Below are 22,246 nucleotides of genomic sequence, written 5' to 3' on the forward strand. Positions count from 1 at the left end.
CAACGTTGTGATGGCTTGAGGGTCATCTTTCACCTATACCACCATCATGTGATCTATTTCGAGAACCAGATCGATGAGCTGACAAAGTTGGGAAACCACCCTATTCTTTGTGGGTCAATACTGTAATAACCTGTCTCCAAACAACTATCCTTACGGCTGAATTGCAGACAATTGGACAGTGGTACATTGTGCAGCTTTCGCCCGACGCTAAAACCATTTCACGAATCAACCGTTTGCTAGCCATCATTCTTGTAACAAGTGTGAACAAATTGTAACATATTGCAGCAATTGAGTGACAAGATTGCACTTCTCCAAGTATGCAAAAATGTGTTCTCAAGCTGTAATTTAACAAACACCGGATCAGAAGACAATTGGTATATATATATATTTGGAACAGATTCATAACACATTTCAGTACATTGTGCTAAAAGGAGAAGATTCAGAACACATTAAGATAAACATTAGACCATTGAACTTCTTTTTCTAAGTTAAAATGTTCGACTTCTGTGCTGGGAATTTTTAACGTTGCTCTCTCTTTCTCTCTGTTGAGAAATTATCATCTTCAGCAGATATATATATACTTTTTCAATTTTAGTTATTTTACTTTCATTAAAATAACAAATATACGGTGCCTTGTACTCAAAACTTTAAAATATGAAATATAAATTGATATTTGTGTTCCCCAGAGAAGTGAACCCTGAAAAACATATTTATTTGTCCAACATTTAAGCTGTGCTTACTTTCAGCAGTTTTCAATTTTTATCGATGGTGTTATGGAGGCAATCAAGTTTCAAAGGCACTCTAAACTTTGACATTACTCGTATTGGGAATGTTATACCTAATGGCAAAGAGGCGTCCTAGGAATTTTCAATCGATCTTCACTGCCTCCCATAAAGAAGGACATAAATTTGATTGCGATATCTCGGAATGTTCGTTTGCAATGAAAGTGGGAGGACATAAAAATATTCAACAGAATTTAGCTACTGCATGCAGGAGATCGTTTAAGAAATGTGTCTAATAAATCAATTTGATGGTCACTATGGAGGAGTTTATCTGTTAAATGGTAATTTCGGAGCCCTTTACCTTCCCTGAAAAAAAGTGTTGTACACACAACATTTATGCACAAGCAGCTGCTTCAGCGGTTTAATAATTCAGAATGAAGCTCGAAGTATTTATTTTTAATTTCAGTTTTTACAAAGCGATTGCTGCATGATGGAAACCATTTAGAGACCTCTAAACCATGTTTAAGGGCCGTGAATTTATTCTTTTGGTGCTAAACTTTTCTATAGTGACCATCAACTTTATTTATTAAACACTATTTCTGAAGCGACCGTCTACATTCAGTAGCTAAACTCTGTAACATCAGTACTATTTAGAGCACGAAATATTTTAATTTTAGTTTTTACAAGTTAACCCAGTTAGCATTGATATTTTGTCGTGGAAAGGTTAAGTGCAGCATCTGCGGAAATACATTTTTGAGACATTTGTAGAAATGCGTTTTGGATTCCACATTACGGTAGTAAAATGTTGGAATTTAACGAGTTTTTCTTCATATTTTATTTTCAGCATAAAACCAAAAAGGCAATCTTGCACAAAGTACAATGGGGTCGTTTCCAAAATTTTAAAAGTATTTTTTTCTGAAAGAGCATGCTTAAAAATATAGGATCTGACCATTTTTTAAATAATTTGATCAAGTTTAATATTTAAAAAAAAATACTTAAATCGGTGCGATTTCATTGTTTACATTTCTGTCGTGCGACATCACAAATGACGAAATGAAATTTAGTGTTGCCATTAACGGATAAAAATATTTAATTCACATCTTTACTCACGTGTATTGGCAACGACATGGTTGTTTGATAGCAAGCGTAAAGCGCAATATTTAATTCGCTTCTTGATTATCATTACGTGGAAACGTAGTTGAAAGATGCGCCAAATTGCATCATTTGTGACGTCTTAAAGACCACACCTTGTTTTCAAAATCGGACATTTAAAAAAAATAAATTAAAAAATAACTGTTGGGAAAATGGAAGTATTTTCTGGTCCATGTTATTTGTTTTACTCATTCTATCAATTTCCATGACTAAAAGTAGTACTTTTGACTGAAGGAAACAACCCCAGTAAAAGACAAAAAAAAAAAAAAAAAAAGAATGAAAAACTTGTATTAACAACACATTACTTTTACATGGCAATAATGTACTTCTTATGCGCGTGCACACAATTCTAAACACATGCAGTGTGAACTGGGGTTATAACCGACTAATTCTTGCTACAATTTTTGGGGCAAGTAATGATCTATTAATCGTGTTGAAATATGAATTATGGCCTAGCATATTAAAAAACTCAACTTAACTACATTTAATCCGATGTGAGTTTCTCTTTAGTTTATTTTTGAAGCATTTACTAAACTTGTTTTTCTTCCATATGTCCCCAAATATGTATATCTTTGCAAAGATTATCTTAGCTGTCTATTACTTTTCTAAAGCAATTCAAGAAACCGTTGCCGCAGAAACGCTCTCTAGTATCCTTGAGTTTGACCCAGAAGCTGCAATCTTGATTGGACAATGATTGATTTTGCAATTTGCGGCGGACCCTAATGTTTTCTAATTGTGCTACAAACGCATAAGGAAGAATATCTTATTAAAAACGCATTTTCATGAACATAAATCCTAACCTCTGCGTGAAGAGGGCATTAGAAACTACGTTTCGAGAATTTTTTTCCCTTTTCTGCATTTCATCTGATCGCTGCAAATAAGTAAATGGAAATATTGATCACATGCTTTATTATTATTTTTTTAATTTGACATTAAAAGATAACGGTGTTAAATTATTTTTTTTCGCGTAAGGTTAATAATTTGTTTTGTATAAGTTGAAAAAGGATCGCAAAGTATTTTTTGCAGAATGAAACTTTCTGAGAATGAATTGATACGTATGGGTTCATTAATATTACTGCTTTTACTGGCTGCTTTCGGATATTACAAAGGAGGCCTTTTGGATCTTTTTGGGGGCAAATGAGTGTTAATTTCAATGCAGGCTTAAGTGATGCTCGAAATTGGCACATGGCAATATACCGCCCAGCTTTTGTGTCGTCAACTGATGATTTGTTCGCCATAATGAAAACAAAAACTATATTAATGATGATAATAATATTAATAAAATGATAATAATAATAATAATAGTAATTATAAAATGACAATAATACTAGTAATAATAAAATGATAATAATACTAGTAATAATAAAATGATAATAATAATTATATTAATAATAATAGAAATAAAAGAAATAATACTAATAATAATAATAACAATAACAAAATTATCACTACACAAGAAAGTTTTTAAAAAGTTTTGTTTCCGGTTTGACGTTTTGTTCGATGATTTTTCTCATTTGAGCTGAAATTATGTAGGCATACTCCGGATATTTTTTTCTCTGACTGTCACAAAATTGTATTTATATAGCTACCAATTTTTACGTTTTTGAATCCATCTGTTACTGCATTTTTAACTAAAGTTTTTTTTCGCTTTAAGCTAGCAAAGACACCAAAGTATACCATCGTAAACGATATTTGTCGAAGAGTACTGAGTTCCCTCAGTCTAGAGAAGCACAACGTTAAAAGGAAGCTACTTCCCTTAAAAGGTACAAATGCCTCATGTTATCATTAAAATAGGACTCATGAAGCAATTTGTGGCAGTGTTGGACACGGAATCTGTACCATTCAAGCATCCGCAACTTTTGCTCCAAAGTTGCGGATTCCAAATGATGTTGGATGAAAAAACACGTTATATAATACGAGTGGTTCGGTAGACCTCAAATCAAGAAATTCTTAAAGCAAAGGAGAATGGAGCAAAGAACTACTTCAGTGCTGTTAAAGTGGATGAAGGTTTCCTTGAAAATCTTGAAGAAAGAGAACTATCTTTAATTGGTTGCGACGGTGGTTAAAATGTACAGAAAATGGCTTTGTAGGATGTATCTTGAAGTAGGTACAATAGAACCTCAATGATTGGAACCGGAGCGGTTCTGATTCGGTAAATTGAAAACTCGGGATAAAAGAGCAATTTAAAAAATAGCTGTCGGGAGACAGCTGAAACTTAACTCTGACTTGACGCATGTTCACATTTATGAACTAACTACTACTAGTACATAATGATGTTTTAAACTATATTAATACTATTATGAACATATTTGTTCAGCCACTGCAGACAAGTCGAAAAATGCAATGTAAATATGATAAGAAATTAAGTCTATTGTATTTTTTGTTACTTCATGTAAAATAAAATAAGCAGTTAAAAATAATTGCTGAACAAATTAATACCTTACTTTCGAATTGAAAGGTAGTAAAATCACATCTTTTGGTTTTTACACATATATTCAAGTCTAATATGACACTTTATATATCCATATTAGGACGGTCATTACCAAACCGTAGCCCCCAGATAGTGAATTTCAGCTGCGCTAATGCTTGGCGTGGGTGAAAAATAGTCTAATTTTTCTCAGAACTACAATAGGTGAACACGTAGAAATTTATTTATGTTGTGAAAAAACCTTTATAGACGCGGACCAAAATTAAAAGGAATTATGATTAAATCTGTAGTTTTTTTTGAATTAGTTTTCTTTATTCACAAATTGATTGATAAACACCACGTACTAATCATATGTTTAATGAAAAGTTGTCTTTTTTTTCTTTAAAAACGATAAATTCAAAAATTCCTGCGTAGTCTCGACCCCCAAAACAAAATTTCGCAGGGAAATACTGTTTTTTTTTTCTTCATATTTTCATGGTAGTACCAACTGAGTATAAAATTGTATAGATTAGCAAGAAACAAAATAGTAGTGTAACAATGATCATGATTGTTATGGATAGTTGTGATTTAATAAAATAATAAATCTTTACTAATAATAAAGTTCAAAGTCTCTCTGTCTGGAGGATGTCTGTAGGATGTCTGGATCTCTGTGACACGCAAAGTGCCTAGACCGTTCAGCAAATTTTCATGAAATTTGGCACAAAATTAGTTTGTAGCATGGGGGTGTGCACCTCGAAGCGATTTTTCAAAAATTCGATTATGTTCTTTTTCTATTCCAATTTTAAGAACATTTTCCGGAGCAAAATTATCATAAGATGGACGAGTAAATTATGAAATTATCATGACGTGGAATGGAAGAGCGAATGAACATAGCCAATTGGCGAGAAATTCGTCATCCATTATTTGTAAATATACAGGCGAACCGAATGACCTTTTAATTTTTAACTACGGGCAAAGCCGTGCGGGTACCACTAGTACGAAATAAATCTTTTGACTAGGAATATATGTTGTCTATGACTGGAATGTGACAAAAGTAATATCATTTTAGTCAGCTACAGAAAACTTTGCAAGCTGACTAAATATATGTTCCCTGTCGAAGGGTAATGAAAATTTCATCAGTCTTCTTCGGGAAGATTTTATAGCTGATGTAGTCAAACATCAAAGGAGGAAGTCCATTGAAATTCATCTTAACCACAAAAGCTAAAATCTTTACTCCTTCTATTAAGCCAGCCTCCTGAATGAAACATCCCCGTTGCGTTTCACGGAAATCTTTTGTCGAAGTGAACTGAAATGGCGACGTCTATGGAATACGAAGCGACTTCAGAAACGCTCTTCACTTCAGTTCTGTTTTTGTTAGCTGTGTCTTTTCTCGATATTTTGTGAACGTGAGTGAAATCTGTGGAACAGCGTTTAAAGATTATTTTTTGAATTTTTAGAATGATATTCAAAAACTTTGCCAGTAAACAATGAGCCAAAAATGTGTTGTTTTTTCGTAATAAAACTGAACTTTACTTGGTGTTGATGAGGTCTGTTTCGGTGATTTGTATTGAGGGGTGTAAAGGTAATAGGATCAAAAGGAAGTAAGTGGATTTTAAAAAAAAATAATAATAAAACGTGTGAAAAGATTAAAATGGTAATAGGCTTCTATGTTTTTTTACAAAGTTATGCTGTACCTACCAGGACTGCTTATAGCAGGTCTTCCCCAGCGCCAAAAGAGCTATTCCTACCATTTGTACAAGCTATCTTAATTTTTTTAATTTTGATGTTCACATCCCATTGCTCTAGGTATTGTCCTTAAAAGTCTTAGTTTAAAACCATATTATATAAGAGATATCTGTTACAGAATAGGTCTAAAATATTTAACTTGTACTGTTAAATTACAACGTTTCGTTTCGTTCTGTTGAGGTTGAATTGTACTACGTATTCTTATGCATAATTGAATTTTAAAAATATTATTATGCATTAAAATTATTAATGCTATCTGGCATTTCAATGCTACTTGTTACTGTAAATACATTGAATACAAAAATGCAATGGCATGCTATAAATGCACAAAAAGGAACCCACACATATATATATTTTTTTTATAATTCATTACTGCCAGGTATATTTTTACTTTTTATAATTATTTTTCATCTTGTAGATAAAAGATGCGATATAAATTTCAACCCTTTTTTACGAATGAAGTCAAAATGCTTTGAAAATATATTCCATTAAAAATATTTTACTAAAGTTATACTTTTTGTCTGCACAAACTGCTACTAATTAAGCACAGATGCCAAATTAAGTAACATAAAATGATGCTGTAAAATAAATTGTCATTTAATTTATTTATATAAAATCGAATCGGATTTTCAAATGCGTACTTAATACATGTTTTTTTTTTTTTTCATAAATAGCTTTAAAAGTCTTTTGCAGACAGTATATTTATTGCGATGATCCACGTAGAAATATTTTAATGCGAGTAAACATAGAAATATTATTTTGTTGTACCGCATTTCTTTGAAAATAATCGAACGTTTATTTATTATTTTTATAACCCTCTTAAATACTTTTGTATCAGCGACATATTTTAAACAGTTGCAAGATACTTATTTTTTCTTAAATTTACTAACGTTTTTCGCATTCGGAACATTTACGCATGGTGTAGAAAAAGATTTATATTCTTTAGAAAATAAATGAATAAATTTAAAAAAAGAAGAAAGAAAGGTGGTATTTTATTACGGTACTTCTATTTAAAAAGCAAGTTGAATGGAAAATTGGAACCGCTATTTTAATCCAAAAACAAAAACATTTAAGTCTCAACAAAGATACGAAATCAAGTTTTATCCTTATTTAATTGTATGTTTCCTCTTATTAAAAATAAAATGGATATTTTCTTTAATTTTAATTTCAAGTTTAAATTTTTTAAGCACATATCGTACCCTGGCAATAGAAGTGACACAATCCAAGAGTTTTAAAAATCGTACTTTTTTTAAAAACTGAATTATTAATATTATGCCCTTTTCTTCCCCCAGTACTTGCAAATAGTAATTTAACATAATTGGTACTCGGTGGTTCATTAGGAACACCACCAAATAGTCACAAATCATTCAAATTTTATAATTCAGTTTAAAAGCTTTTAATATTTAAATATACACTATTAATTTCGATTACAAAAAACAAGCCGTAAACGCCACATCAAAAACGTTTTGCGCGTATTGTAATATTTGAGAATATCAATTAAATGTAGCATTGAACAAAACCTTGATTTTCTTCAAAGATGTTATTTTTTTTTCCTTTCTTGAGTTCTATCTATAGTCGACGTTCGATATAACGACCATCTCCGTCCCAGAGAAAAAGGTCTTTATAACGAGTGGTCGTTATAAGAGGTATAATTAAAAAAATATACACAGTCATCTTGCATGCCCCGTTGTTCCGTAAAAAAATGGTACTTTTTCAAACATTCCAGTTAAATGCCCAAATTGTTTTTATCGTAGGAATTTTTAGAAAAATCGTGTGCAAAATATTATGACAGAACATTATAGAAATTTTAAAGTAGAAAATATAGGGAGGAAAATGTTACACACCTACAAATCTGCTACTACTACTGCTACCACTACATTTTCTGAAGATAAAACCAGAAACAGATGGTTGCCTTTTTCAGACGTGATTTTTGCAAAACATTATTTTCCGTTTCAGGCATAGGTGATAAATTGTGTTTTTTTTTGCTTTTCAAAGAAACATTTGAAAGTCCCTCGAGAACCGCAAATCTTAAAAACCGCTAGATTCAAACACCAAACTACCAACACATCTGTCAACTCCCTTTTCTTAGGAACCTGGAAATTTCTATATTTTTCCTCCCATTAATTATTATTATTATTTTATTTTTATTTTTTTGTGCTACCTGCGGTGAATGGTAATCCACGCGCACCCCCTCTCAAAGTTGGATTTGGCATTGAAAACTTCAGGCAGATGTCCGTAAACAATAATCAAGGCCATTTCAAGCTACAAATTTGTTTTATTGGGAAGAACACCCGAAATTGCGTCCGCTGAATTCGGTCGTTGTATTGGATTAGACGATACAGAATGGTCGTTATAACGAAGGCAAATTAACGTAGTGTTCATAGGAACAAAGTTGGGACTTTTGCCACTGGTCGTTATAGTGGGACGGTTTTTATAATGTGTGGTCGTTATAATGAGCGTCGACTGTATTTTGTTGCCTTGTAGGGAAGTGTTAAAACATCTATTTTAGTTCAAGTACAAAACTTGATATTCATATTTAGAGAATGTATTTAAGTTCTAGTTTATTCTCATATTCATAATGAAGATCTTGTTTGAAATGTGCTTCAAAATTTGAATTCAACCGATTTTTTATGATAATGTTCTTGATTAAGATATATTAAATTTAAGTTTTGCATCCCATTTCTATTTCAAACTAATTTCTAAAAGGAACAAAAGTAACGGCATTTCCCTGTCCCGTTTGCATTTTTCTAATCAGTAAACAAGGAAACGAATTTCCATATGAGGCCTAAGAAACGTAACAACGAAGTATTATGGACATCTCCATAACATTTAAAAAGCAAACTTTTCCTTAAAATTATCCAAACATCGAAACAGGAAGATATATTCAAATTCTATGCATCCGGTAAGAGGTACGGAATCATTGCACCTTTTCTCAATTCATTCCATCGCCTGAATCATTTTCTCACGTTCTCCGATTTTTTTCTTTCTGTAAGAACCGGAATTACGATGCTGATCCAGTGCGGAGGAAAATTGGGGGAAGTTCCTGCCTTTCGAATTTTGTGACTTGTTCTTTTCTCAATTTCTACAGATCGTGAGAAAAATGTAAGAAGAGATTTTTTTAAGGTCGATATCTTCTATGATGAGTTCAAATGAGCTGATTTATACTTTTGAGATTGAGTTAATGATCTCAATTTCGTTAAGTGTATTTTATTTTTTCAATATATGGTAGGGAAATTTCGATAATTGAGAGATTCAAATGGTGGTCAAATTTTGGGCGCGAGTCGTTTTACTCTGGAAATACCAAAAAGGCTGAAATACATTAGACGGGAGGTAGAAAAAAAAATCCAAGAATCTCTCATAGAAAAACTACTTATTATGTTTTGAAGAAAAAAAATAAATAATGATTAATTTTAGTATGCAACCATCCGTACGCTGTTCTATAACATTTTAAATACTTTTATTTACTCCATTAAAAAAAAAAATCCAGTCGAATAAATCATCATTTGGGGATTCCTTTACATCTTTTTTAGTGACAGTGGATCATCACGTTTGTTACCTTTACAAATTTATAAGTTATGATAGCAACAAAATGGAACATTCGATTAACATAACAGGAAATATCCAATGTTGTTTAACAAAATAAACATATTTCAGAATACACGTGTTTCGGTGTTCCTTTAAACTCCGAAACAGTTGTATTCTGTAATCGGTTGATTTGTGCTAAACAATGTTGGATATTTTCTGTTATTCCTCTGCACAAAGGTATTTATTTATTGCTTAATTCGATTACCAATTTGATATATTGATGAATGATTGTGTTACCATGCTTCCTTCAAATACCATAGCGATTTCAAATAGAAGATAGTTTACTAACTCTTTTTTAATAAATTATATAAGCAATGTTGTTGTTGGTTTTCTTTTCGTGTTCATCTGCATTAAATTTTTCCAAAGGTCTAGATCACAGCTGCAGCCAGTATTGGTGCGTTGGGACTGTAGAGGACTTCCTGTAGCAACTCGCTGAGCAGAGCCAGACCATTTCACAGAAGATTAGTGGTAACTGCCTCGCACTTCAAGAAGTGGTTGGGCGTTAGCTGAATATTAGTGCAGTGTTTTGAATTTGACATAAGATCTTGATTTGTCAGGGTGGATTATACGAAAGGGGACCCAAAAGAAACCGGACTAATGGCACGTAGCCGATCCCAGATGTATTGGTATGTTCTCCAGCTAGATGGCTCAAGTAGAGGCCTTCCGAAAACAGTTGTGCAAGTGGCATCAATGTAGTTGATAACGTCTGATCATAGTGTTGTTTTTTTTGAAGTGTTATTGCTTTCCGCCTGCGAACTCTTTATGGCAGATTTAAATGAACAAAGAGTTTGCTTGAAATTTTGCATCATGCTTCAAAAGTTGGCAACGGAATAGCTTACCCAATGCTTCAACAATCTTTCAAGAACGATGCTATGAGTCGTACACAAGTTTTCGAGTGGTTTGGGCTACTTAAACGTGGTGAGATAAGTGCTGAAGATTATGCTCATTCTGGCGCAAATCAGCGTCTCGAAATGATAAAAACATTGAACTCCCCCCCCCCAAATCAACGAGAATCGTCGTTTTACGATTGACGAAGTTTCAGGAAAAACAGGAGTGAGTAAGAACTCGTGCGTGCTATCAAGTAATTGGTTCCTTCACTATGATGACGCGCTCAGGACAAAAATTGCCGAATAAGGAATTATTCGACCTTCACTATTAACCGCTACTTGGCCTCTCAGGGGTGGCTAGTCGTTCCTCGACCTCCGTAATCGCCAGACCTAGCCCCCTGTGATCTTTTTCTGTTTTCCGAGGATGAAAAACAATTTGAAAGTGAAGCGTTTTGATGGTGTAGAGGCTAGAGGGCAATGAATGTGATCAAAGTTAAAAAGCCCCAGAGGAGCTTCGAACGATGGAACAAAAGAATTGACAGGTGTGTTGCTTCTAATGGTGAATACTTTGAAAGAAACTAAAGAAATTTTGTCAATAAATAGATAAATAAATATTTCAGAGCAAAATCCGTTTTTTTAAGGGGTGTGTGTCCCCCTTGTATTAGTTAATATCTTGTGAATAATTCCATGTAGTTTTTTTTAACAAACATGGTGTTTTATTGCAAATATCACTTAGTCTGCTTATTTAAGGATTCCTTTTGCTTAGTACTCATATTCCCCGGACAATCCGGATTTTTAATCATTCGCATAGTCTTTGGTCTCAGCTAATCCGGATTAACAAAGTTGTACTGTATTAACATTGGAACTTGACACAAGATCACGTGAACGCTATTATTTCAAAATTTGCGTCAAACCAATAAACGGGTAATTTGATATCTGACGGCTTTCGAGATTTTACCTGAATAACTGAACTAAACAAGCAGTTTCGTCCAGTACTAAACTAGCCTACTTTCTCATAAACCAATATTGACTTTCTAGTATCTGATCAATACTCTCAAAATTTTTCAGGCAGTTATTTGATTCCTTTATTCTTCTACTAAGAATGCTTTTGACGACATTTTTCTGAATTTTGTACTATTCAATCAGTTTTTAAAATTAATGTCGGGCTGAAACATTTATTTTTCCATACATAACATAATAACACACGCAAAACATTTTTGCTTTCAGTGTTTTCGGTTCTTCAGAAGAAACTTTCCCTACCTATGGTATAGTTAAATAGTCCAAAAATAGGTGAAATACGTATTCATTTATACTACTGTGTGCAGGTAAATGGCAGCATCTGTAGAAATGAGTTTTCGATATGTTGGATGATACGCATTTTGGATTCAATGCTAAAAATTAGGAAATATTAAAATTATACGTTTCTTTTCAAACTTTTGTTCGTCGGAAAACTAATAAGCAAGCTTGTACGAAAAGTCTAATGTGCAGTAAATAAAAAAAAAAAAAAAAAAAAAAAAAAAAAAAAACGCAAAGTAAAAAAAAAGAAAGAAAAATTAGCAGTAACTATCTTTTACGTATCCACGGCGGTATTTATGTAAATACATCAAAAAAGACTTGAGATTCAAATTTTTACTCAAAAGCCTTATTCACTCCCCCTTCCCGCACATATTTAAATGTAGCTTCGTGGGTGCTTAAATACGTACAAACTAAAATCATTAGCAAATGCTAACTGCATGAAACTTGTCTACTTAATGCTCCTGGACGAAAAAACGAAAATGGAAAGCCCCTGCGTTTGAGCAAATGTAAATTCTAAATCTTTAGTTCTGCATACGACTCGATACATGAGCACAAAGTGAAGAGAACCGTAAAACTCCCCTGTATCTGGTGAGAGTTGAAGTTTCTTTCCAAGGCATGTGCTGATGACATCTCCCCAAGGGAGTTAAGCCGCATGACTGAAGCTCAGAAACTCTGAGTGTAAACAACAAAAAGAGCAAGGAACTGCCATTTTTAGGACAAACATGGAGCAGGGTGTTACCATGGTAACGCATCATTCCGTTGCGAATAATCTGATCATTACGAAGAGATTTTTCAAAATCTCAAAGAGTAGGATTTCTGGCACTGGTGTAAGAGGATTAAAATGCATGTAATATATATATATATATATATATATATAAATTCATACTTCATGAGAAACAGTTGCACATGGGAAAAAATTATAAAAATTCTTAACAAGAAATTATGTAACTCTTATTTCGAAACTCTTCGTTTGGAAGTAAGAGGAATACATTAGGAACCGGAAGCGCTACATAAGGAGAAATGCAAGGAGACAAGATTAGCTGATTACAATGAAACATAGCTCAAAAAAATATCACAGTCAAAGATTTTTTGCATTTTTGTGAAAGAAGAAATTTTTGAAGGATATTTTTCCTCTACAAATGTAACGTTTTCTGAAAATAATACATACGAGCAAAAATAAGCCTTCAGTTGCTTAATAACAAGGATTCTTTCTCAAAATAGTATTTAACAATCGATCGCAATAATTATAATAATGACTTTAAACAGTGTAATAATATGTAAATAAAAGTATGACAAAATAAAGTGTAGGATTTCTAGCATTAAAGTAAAAGGATTTAAAGGAATGTAGTTTGTATTTAAATACAGGGTTTTCTGGTTTAACCAGCAAGACCTTTATTTTTCCCACCGTTAATCCTAGATGCATACTTCCAACCACGAAAATGTTCAAAATCAGATGCAGATTTAAGATATTGAAAGTTTAATAATAAAAAAATTGAAAAATAAAAATGAGTCAAAAAATACAAAGTTTAAATTTTTACACGGGCTCTTAGTACCCTAAATTATATTTAGGGAAATAATTTCCATTGAAAAATAATTCCAACACAAAAAGTTTAACATTAGCACGACCAATATTCACCAATATATGAAACGCCGCGTTTTGTGACTTACACCACTTTACACTCGCCGTCAGTAACACATTTTGAGAGAAAATATAGCGGCTAAGTATGTGTTTAAAATTATATGTGTGCATAGAGTGTGGTTTTTCAAATTGTTTGAGGTTTTGTAGTGTGTTTTTCCGTATCATGGAAAACCAGTCGCTTTTATTTTTGAATAGCAATTAAAAATACAAATACTTTGTGTTTTTTACATTGACAACCTGTCATTCTTCTGAAAGGGCAATGAGTTCCAATCTCATTTTCTGTATGGTCTCTTAAAACTTAGAACTCGAATATCTCCTTGAATTTTGTTCGCGCAAACGTCAAGTGTTTTGTGTTAGTAATATTTTTCGAAGAAGATTATTTCTCTAAATATAAGTTCAGGAACCTGGGGGCCGTATAAAAGTTAAATATTGTATTTTTGACACATTCTTGTTTTTGCTTCAAACTACCCATATCTTAACTTTGCATCTGGTTTTGAATATTTTTGAAACCTGAAGTATGCATCTAGGACTAATGGTTGCGAAAATAGGTCTTGCAGGTTAAACCGGAACACCCTGTATATGTTTTAAAATATAATACTTCATGTGAAGCAGTAGCAAGTGAAAAAAAAATTAAAGTTGTTGACAAGAAGTTAAGAAACTATCATTTAGAAAGTCTTCCGTTGAAAGTAAAAGGAATAGTTACGAGACAGACAAACATTGGATAAAGAGGAATGTTACGAAACAATATTAGTTGTTAAGAACAAAATATAGTTCAGAAAAATATAACAATCAAAGATTTGCTGCATTTTTGTAAAAGATGAAACTCTAAAGGTTATTTTTCCTGCACAAACCTAGCTTTTTTCAAAATAACATATACGAGCAAGAATAAACCTTTAGTTTTTAATACCAAGAACTCTCTCACAAAATATGTAGCAATTAACAACCGATCGCAAAAATGATAATAATGACTAGCATATAGTAAAAGCTTGACAAAATAATGGCAATAAATGTTCATATATTTTTCAAAACGTGGAGCAGTGGGTTTTCTGGCATTGAAGTAAGAATATTAAAATAAATGTAATATTCATGTGAATGTATGTACAAAAATTTAAATATTTCATGTAAAGCAAGTACTACGTGGGAAAAAAAATAAAAAAAATAAAAGCATGCTTAACTTGTTGACCAGAAATTATGTAACTGTCATTTCGAAAGTCTTCTGCTAAAAGTAAAAGAAATATTTTAGAGACAGACAATTGCTGGGAAAAGAGGAATAATACGAAACAAAACAGTTAAAAAATATAACAGTGCAATATTTGCTGCATTTTTGTAAAAGATGAAATTTTAAAGGTTATTTTTCACGTACAAGTATTTCTGAAAATAATGCACAGGGGAAAGAATTCGGTTTTAGTTTCTTAATATGAGGGATTTTTACACAAAATAGCGTTTACCAACCGATCGCAATAATGAAAATAATGACTTTAATTGGTGTAATAATAACTTAATAAACATGGACAAAATAACGACAATAAATGAGAATATTTTTTTTTTAAATATAAAGATATAAGATTTCTAGAGTTGAAATAAAAGGATTAAAACGGATGCAATATGTACGTAAACACACAGTGGTAGCCAGAATTATAAGGACAAAAGAAAAACGCTCAAAATCTTGACTGCATTTCGTTGGAAAGTTAAGCAAATTTCAAGGCTGGAGACTAATGGTAAAAGAAACATTTTTAGCTAATTTTATTTGAAATACTTAGGAATTTAATATTTATAGAATGAATTTTGAATTTAGACACCCCTGTAATATAGACATAATTATAAATACACACAGATTTGCGTATTCTAAAAAGAAAAATCTACTTGGTTTTTGTTCTGCACACTGCACTACATAACGATATACGAGGGGGAGGGGAATCCAAAAATAACCAAATTTTTGTTCTAAAATATTTATATACTTATTTATTCACAAAATTTCTTTTTTTCTCCTTAAAATGTTCACCCTTAGATGCAATTCAATTGTTACTTCTTTTTTTCTATTGTTAGAAGCTCCCCTGGAACTCTTTAACTTTGACCATGTTCAATGCCAGTTGAGAAGCAGTTTTCAAAGCCTCTCTACATCATCAAAACGCTTCACTTTCAGAATTTTTTTTCAACCTCGGGAACAAAAAAAAAAAGAGATCACTGGGAACTAGGTCTGCCGAATACGGGGGTTGAGGAACGATTGGCCATGCCTGAGAGGCCAAGTAGCGGTTACTAGTGAAGGCTAAGTGTACGTTAGCGTTATCATGGTGAAGGAACCAATCTTCCGATATCTTCTCGCGAGCTTCAACTTACTCTTGTTTCGTCTACAGTTTAATCAATCGTAAAACGACGACTCTCATAGATTTTGTTGCGAATTTTTTCAACGTTTTCATCATTTCAAGACGTTGAGGGCGCTCTGAACGAGCATGGTCTTTAACACTCATGCTACCACGTTTAAAGCGCCCAAACCGCTCGAAAACTTGTGTACGGCTCATAGCATTGTGCTTGAAAGCTTGTTAAAGCATTTGGTAAGTTATTCCATTGCCGAATTTTCAAGCAGGAAGCAAAATTTCAAGCTCACAGTTTGATCTATCAAATTTGCCATAATGAGTTCGCAGGTGGAAAGCAACAACACCTGAGAAATCCAACACTACGACTTGATGTTATCAATTACACTTATGCCACTTGCACAGCTGGTTTGTGAAGGTCTCTACTTGAGCCATCTAGATAGAGAACACTGCTACATCTAGGATTGGCATCGCACCATTAGTCCAGTTTCTTTTGGGTCCCCTCCCCCTCGTAAATGTTTAGTAAGTAATTGGTGATGTCACATTTTGTTTTTACAGTTTTGCCGCAACGTACTGAACTAAAAGAACTGAAGAAAAGAAAAGTGGTTGATTGAAAAACTTAACGATTTACTGTACGTCAAATAACAACAAATCTTAAAAGACAGATATTGGTCATTTCGAGTTTTCTTAAACATCTCGGCAAATAAGGGCCACAACTACAAACAGGTAGGAAATCTCCTGTTGCTGTACGCGTGAAACACATTATAATAAGACAAACTTGCTCAAAAAAAAAAAAAAAAAAAAAAAAAAAAAAAAAAAAACAAGCATCCAGAGATATTAGATAAAAATTCAAGTTAGGATGCTGTCCTCGAACTGTTCAACATGTTTTACAAAAAGAGAATACGTTTCATGATGTGAAATTAATGTCATGACCGACTATTGGAAAAGTTCATAATGGACCGAGGGTTGAGCTTGCCAAAAATGCACTTTTGTGCATAAAAAGTTGGATAATGTAATCAATTCTGATGAGAAAAGGTTTCATTAGGATGGACTAGAATGTATTTGTTACTTTTGGTACGATCTCTGCGAAGGAAAAAACATACCTCAAAGGTTATGAGACTCAAAGGCGACTCAGTAATGGTCTGAGGACGTTTCGCAACGGGCGAAAACTATACCAATATTTTTTGTGAACGGCAGAATAAGTTCAGAGAATAATATAAGGAGGGTAGCTAAAAATGTGTAGGTAAAAACTACATAATGCTGAAAAAATCAAATTGTAGACGGCATAAGGCATTTGAACTATAGAAATGTATTATTGTATAAACATTACTTCCTCAGTAATATTCTGAAATTCTTTGTATCTTAATCTATACAAATAAAACAGATTATATATATATATATATATATATATATATATATATATATATATATGTGTTTGTTTCGAATGCAAACCCACAGTTTACATTGAATTTTGACCAAATTTGGCTGGCAGGTACTTGCGTACTTGAGAATAAACATAGGGATTTTCAACGCCAAAAAGGGATTAAGCTGTGCGAACTTAAATTTTAGGAACCGAAAATGGCCTTGAAAGGCTCTTTCTATCCGAAATATTTATCCGGGTCCTGATTTGAATCTCATTCGAAAGACCGTGAAAAATATCCCTATAATAGATTACCCTTCGAATTTCAAACAAATCAAGGCTGTAAAATCATAAGGGGAAAAGTTATAAGCATTTTTAAGTCAAAGAACTTCAATGTTAAATTGAAAATTTTAAATTAAAATTTATTCATTGAAAATTTATCGCCTGCCTTTATTTAGAGTGTATAAAATCACTGAAGAGAAAGATCTGGTGCCATTTTTTTCTCTCTACTGTGAACAAATAAAATTCTTGCTTTTGTTTTGAGGCTTTTCTGTAATCGGGGAATTATAAAAATTTTCCTTTTTTGGTTATTTTTCCGCGATCCGTAGGAGAATCTTGCAGATTTTTTTTTGTTCAAACCTGATCGTTAAACGCGAGTCACTTGACTTATTTTTTTTTTCGAGGTAGATCGCGCAAAGCCGGGCATCGCAGTTAGTGTTAAATAATTTTTTAAAATGTTAGAAAAACTTCTAGAAACTATCTTTTTTGCTTTAAAATTATAAAAAATATATATATAAATTATCTTTCTCTATTTTAGTCATCAACTTCGCCATCAAAATAAAAAACTTTCTGTTAGTGCAAATCGCTAATCAATAGCTTCTGTAGCAACTGTTCAAGCTCTCTTACGGATAAAGTTCTGCACGAAATTCAGTAATGAAATAACATAGGGTAGACCAGAGCATGTTTACGCCTGGGGCACGTTTACGCAGTGCCCTTTTTTCGAAACGAGTTATAATTGCAGAGCCAACAGTCATAACATATTTATGCTGCTCCCTAGCAAATATCTTCACAAGTTTTTGAGCAGTCGTGCTTCGGTTTAGCATGCTGAAAGAATAATCTGTTTTCTTCCAAGTCGAGTAAATTTTGAGTTGACGTGTTGAAGCTTATTGTGAATAAATAATACTTAGTTAAGAAAGAACAAATGTACAAAAATTAGCAGAATTTTATCCTTTTTTGAAAATTATATTTGTGTGAACTGAAATGTAATTAATTTTTTTTTTGCACGTTAAAAATAAATCCAAACTTGGCGAAGGGGCAAGTTTACGCATTGACGTCTGAGCACTTTTACGCACATTCTAATTGTGTCTTACTTCTGAACGTGCCCTAACCCTTTTTTCGCTCCGAAATGTCTCAGAACTTTTTACTATTTTCAGGCTATTTAGCTTTGAAAATCAACATTAAATTTTTAACTGAGTTACAAAGTCGTATCTTATAGCTTACAATCATGCAGTGCTGTCTTCATGCACGTTCACTTTACTTTTACTTTATACACTATTCAGTCTGTTATAAATTTGCTTTATTTTAACGATGGTAGATATTATGTTCAAAACACTAACAGAACCACGTTAGGTGTCAAAATAAATATGCGTCAACATGCCACGTGTCTGGGGCAAGTTTACGCAACCGACTTGGACTCAAAAATAATTTTTTAACGGTTAAGAACACAAACTGAGCAACAACTGAATATACCAATTTCGACTCCGTTAACTGCTTCATAAAATCGCAATGTCTAAAATTTCCTAAGTTAAAACATAAAATTTAGGAAAAAATCCGCGAAACGTGCACCGGTCTACCCTATCTTATGCTGGCTAAAATGTCCCTTTAGTTGCTTTAGCTTGCAAAGACCTTTGCACTTAGCAAGTTTTCGATGGTACAACTCTGCGAATGTGGAACTGTCCAATTAAGGATTAAAATGTGTTTTGTACTTCTGAATTGTTGAAAATTAAACGAAAAATTCTGCTCAAATGAAGTGAATTTTTAAAGATCTTTTAAGCAAAAACAGTTTTCTTCAAATCAATTTATTTCTTGAAACGTAGTTACGAGGACAAAAAGTCTTTGCACCCTTTTTTTTAACCAAAATATGGCTGGGAATACGAAACGTACATTCCCAGCAGTGACAGTTCCTTTAACCGTACCAGCGGTATCTGCTTTTTGCTCGGAAGAGCGGAGCTGCTATCAGTCATTTAAGGTGACGGTCGTTCTTCAGACGTCCACAGCTTATGAGCAGCAAAATGTTATTCGTTTTCTATGGAGCAAGGGACAAACGCAAATAGCAATTCGCAGAGAAATGCTCCCCATACACGGGGAAAATTGTCTCTCTTGGAGACTCACTTGAAGAGACAAAGGGGCGTTTGTCTCTTCTGCTACATAGAAAATGAATAACACTTCACTTTTTGATTTGCCCTCGTTGAAAGAGGAGAAATTAAGTCAGGTAGACAGACGCACATTTCCCTATTTAATTTTTCCTTATTTTCAGTATTTATTGACGCAATTTATTTTTGAATTCATGTTTAGAATTTTTTTTAAGCGAAACGAAATTCTCCTATTCTGAGATTTTTAAGTTAAATTTTATAGTATACTTTTTATTTCGACTATTTAAATTCTTTTGAACTTAAGTATAATATTCGGAACTGAAATTAATTCCTTGAAATCAATGTTGAGTACTAATACTTTGAAAACGATATTTCTAAACCCCATTCTAGAAACGAACATTTTTGACACACTTTCCAGTTTACACTGCAGTTATCACTTCCCTCGCCTACATAACGATGTTATTAAAAATGAAATTCGTTCTTTAACGTCAACATTAACTCCGCTGAATTTCGGTATTTTGATGTTCAAGAGGCGACGTATGATTTCTCGCTTATCGCTGTCTGCTACCTATAAAGGAAGACATAAATTGGCCGGGAATACTTAGGAATGTCTGGGGCAGGCGTAGCATGTGGTCATTAATATTTGCGATAGATTTGGTGGAAGCTTGTTAAATAATGCATTTGCTCATTTTGCTGAGACGGCATTTTCTTGACTAAGAATATGTTGGTTTGTTACGTTTTTATAAATATCATGAACATATATTATGAAATGTAAATTTATGAACTTAGAATAACATATCAGAGTAAAATTTTGTAATCAGCAAGAAGTTCTGTCCATAAGTGAACGAACCTGCAATACCGTTTACCAACTTCGATTTTCTTTGTAACAGTGGTTAGATCATTCTCTCTGTTGACTAATGAAGAAAAAAAAGTTTTTTAAGGGATTCTTTTCACAAATAGAACAATTATCGCAAAATCTTGTCTCTATCTTTTGTATAAAAATGCTATTGGATTTATTCGGAAACGACAGGAAAATCGTTCTTTCAGTCTGTAAGAATGTTTCGTCATATTTCAGTGCGTTTCAACCACTTTTTGAATAACACTTTATGAAATCACGGCGAATATTTCAGTTAGTTTCAACTCCTACCAACTGTTACATGTTTCAGGTTTTTTCAATAACGAGATGTTTAGTCAAAACAAAGAGCGATACATTTTTAAAACTTTCTACTCAAATCAGGAACTTGTCTTGGGAGCAGGGGTCCAGACGATGAAATGAAACTCACATACTCATGCGAGTGTATAATAATTCTAAAGAAAGTCAGAAGTCTGTTGAAAGAAAGTTCAAAAATGGTTTTAAAAAACTGGAATTTAATTCCAAAAGCATATTACAAATATCCGCCTAAATGCACAACGTTTTAACTTTAGAGCAGAAATTAGTAAATGGGGGGAACTAGTTCAATAATTGGTTTAGCAAAAGCTGACCCAAAGACCCCCAAGTCACGTGATTGAATAACGACGACAAAAGATTGGTATTTTTTGCGTGAAACAAGAGAAAGAAACCTGATTTCTTCCAATGCTTTGCGTTAAAACTTACCACGTGACTTGTGGTCTTGACTTCACGAATGAAAGTCTTCTCTCCCTCCATATTATTTCTTAATGGTTTAAACAGCAGAAAATAAAACTGCCACTATTTTATGCAAAGTAAATGTTTGTGAAGCACAGCTAAACTGCTATCTAAGTATCAGAGATAACACTGACTCTAAATCCTAAGAAGTACGTCTAAAACTGTTGGTCTGGTCTTTTTTATTTGAATATTCGAGTCACGAAAACATATGTCAGTCGAATAGTAAACGAGCTGATTTGTGCATCACATGACTTCCTTTTACTCCAATTTAATGACATTTCCCCAGTATTGGCAATTTTAATGTGATTTAATAGTTTACTCCCTAACAGTGACAAAAAGGTCACAAACAGTGATTTGGGAAATTTGGTCAAAAACAGTGACCAAATTGAAACCAAATTTGAAACAAAAATCGGCAAATTTGTAGCTAAGTTGGCGACAAAACTTGGCGACCAAAAAACCTGGCGATATATCGCCAAGTTACCGACAAATTATAACACCACTTGAGTTTACATCGAAATTAACAATGATTCCCTTCCCCAAAAAAGGAGCGAAAGACCCCCTTAGGAACATCCGAATGCAACCGAAAACGAAGGTACATAACTAAATCCCACTAGGAGTCTACGTACCAAATTTCAACTTTCTAGGACATACCGTTTTTGAGTTATGCAAGATACATACGCATATACACACATACTTACGTACATATGGACGTCACGAGAAAATTCGTTGTAATTTACTCGGGGGTCGTCAAAATGTATATTTCGGGTGTGTGTACGTTCCTAGACATATATCTACGTGTGGTCGGGTCGAAAAAAAAAAAAAATTCAACATTCATTCGGGGGTGAGATAAATGGAAATTAAGGCCAATTTTTGAGTGAAAATGTTTTTACGAATACAATACTTCCTTTTTTGTAAAAAAAAGGAAAACTGGCTAAAAATGTTCAAGAAATTACTAGACTTAGAGACGGATTTGTCAATCAGTTGGCGACATACACTGTAAAAAAAAAATGTATAACCTTATTCCGTAATAGCGGTGGCAGCTTAGCTACCTCCATAGCAAAAGAGTAACTTAAGGGGGTATTCTAGTTTAGCACTAGGAAGGCCGATATTTCGATATACCTGGAACGGCTGGAAGCGGTTAAAATGACCGTTCTTTAAAAGAAGCTGTAAAACTCGCATAAAAATGTCGAAAACTTAAGAAAGC

Source organism: Uloborus diversus, chromosome 2 (assembly GCF_026930045.1).
Source record: "Uloborus diversus isolate 005 chromosome 2, Udiv.v.3.1, whole genome shotgun sequence".
NCBI classification, from domain to species: domain Eukaryota; kingdom Metazoa; phylum Arthropoda; class Arachnida; order Araneae; family Uloboridae; genus Uloborus; species Uloborus diversus.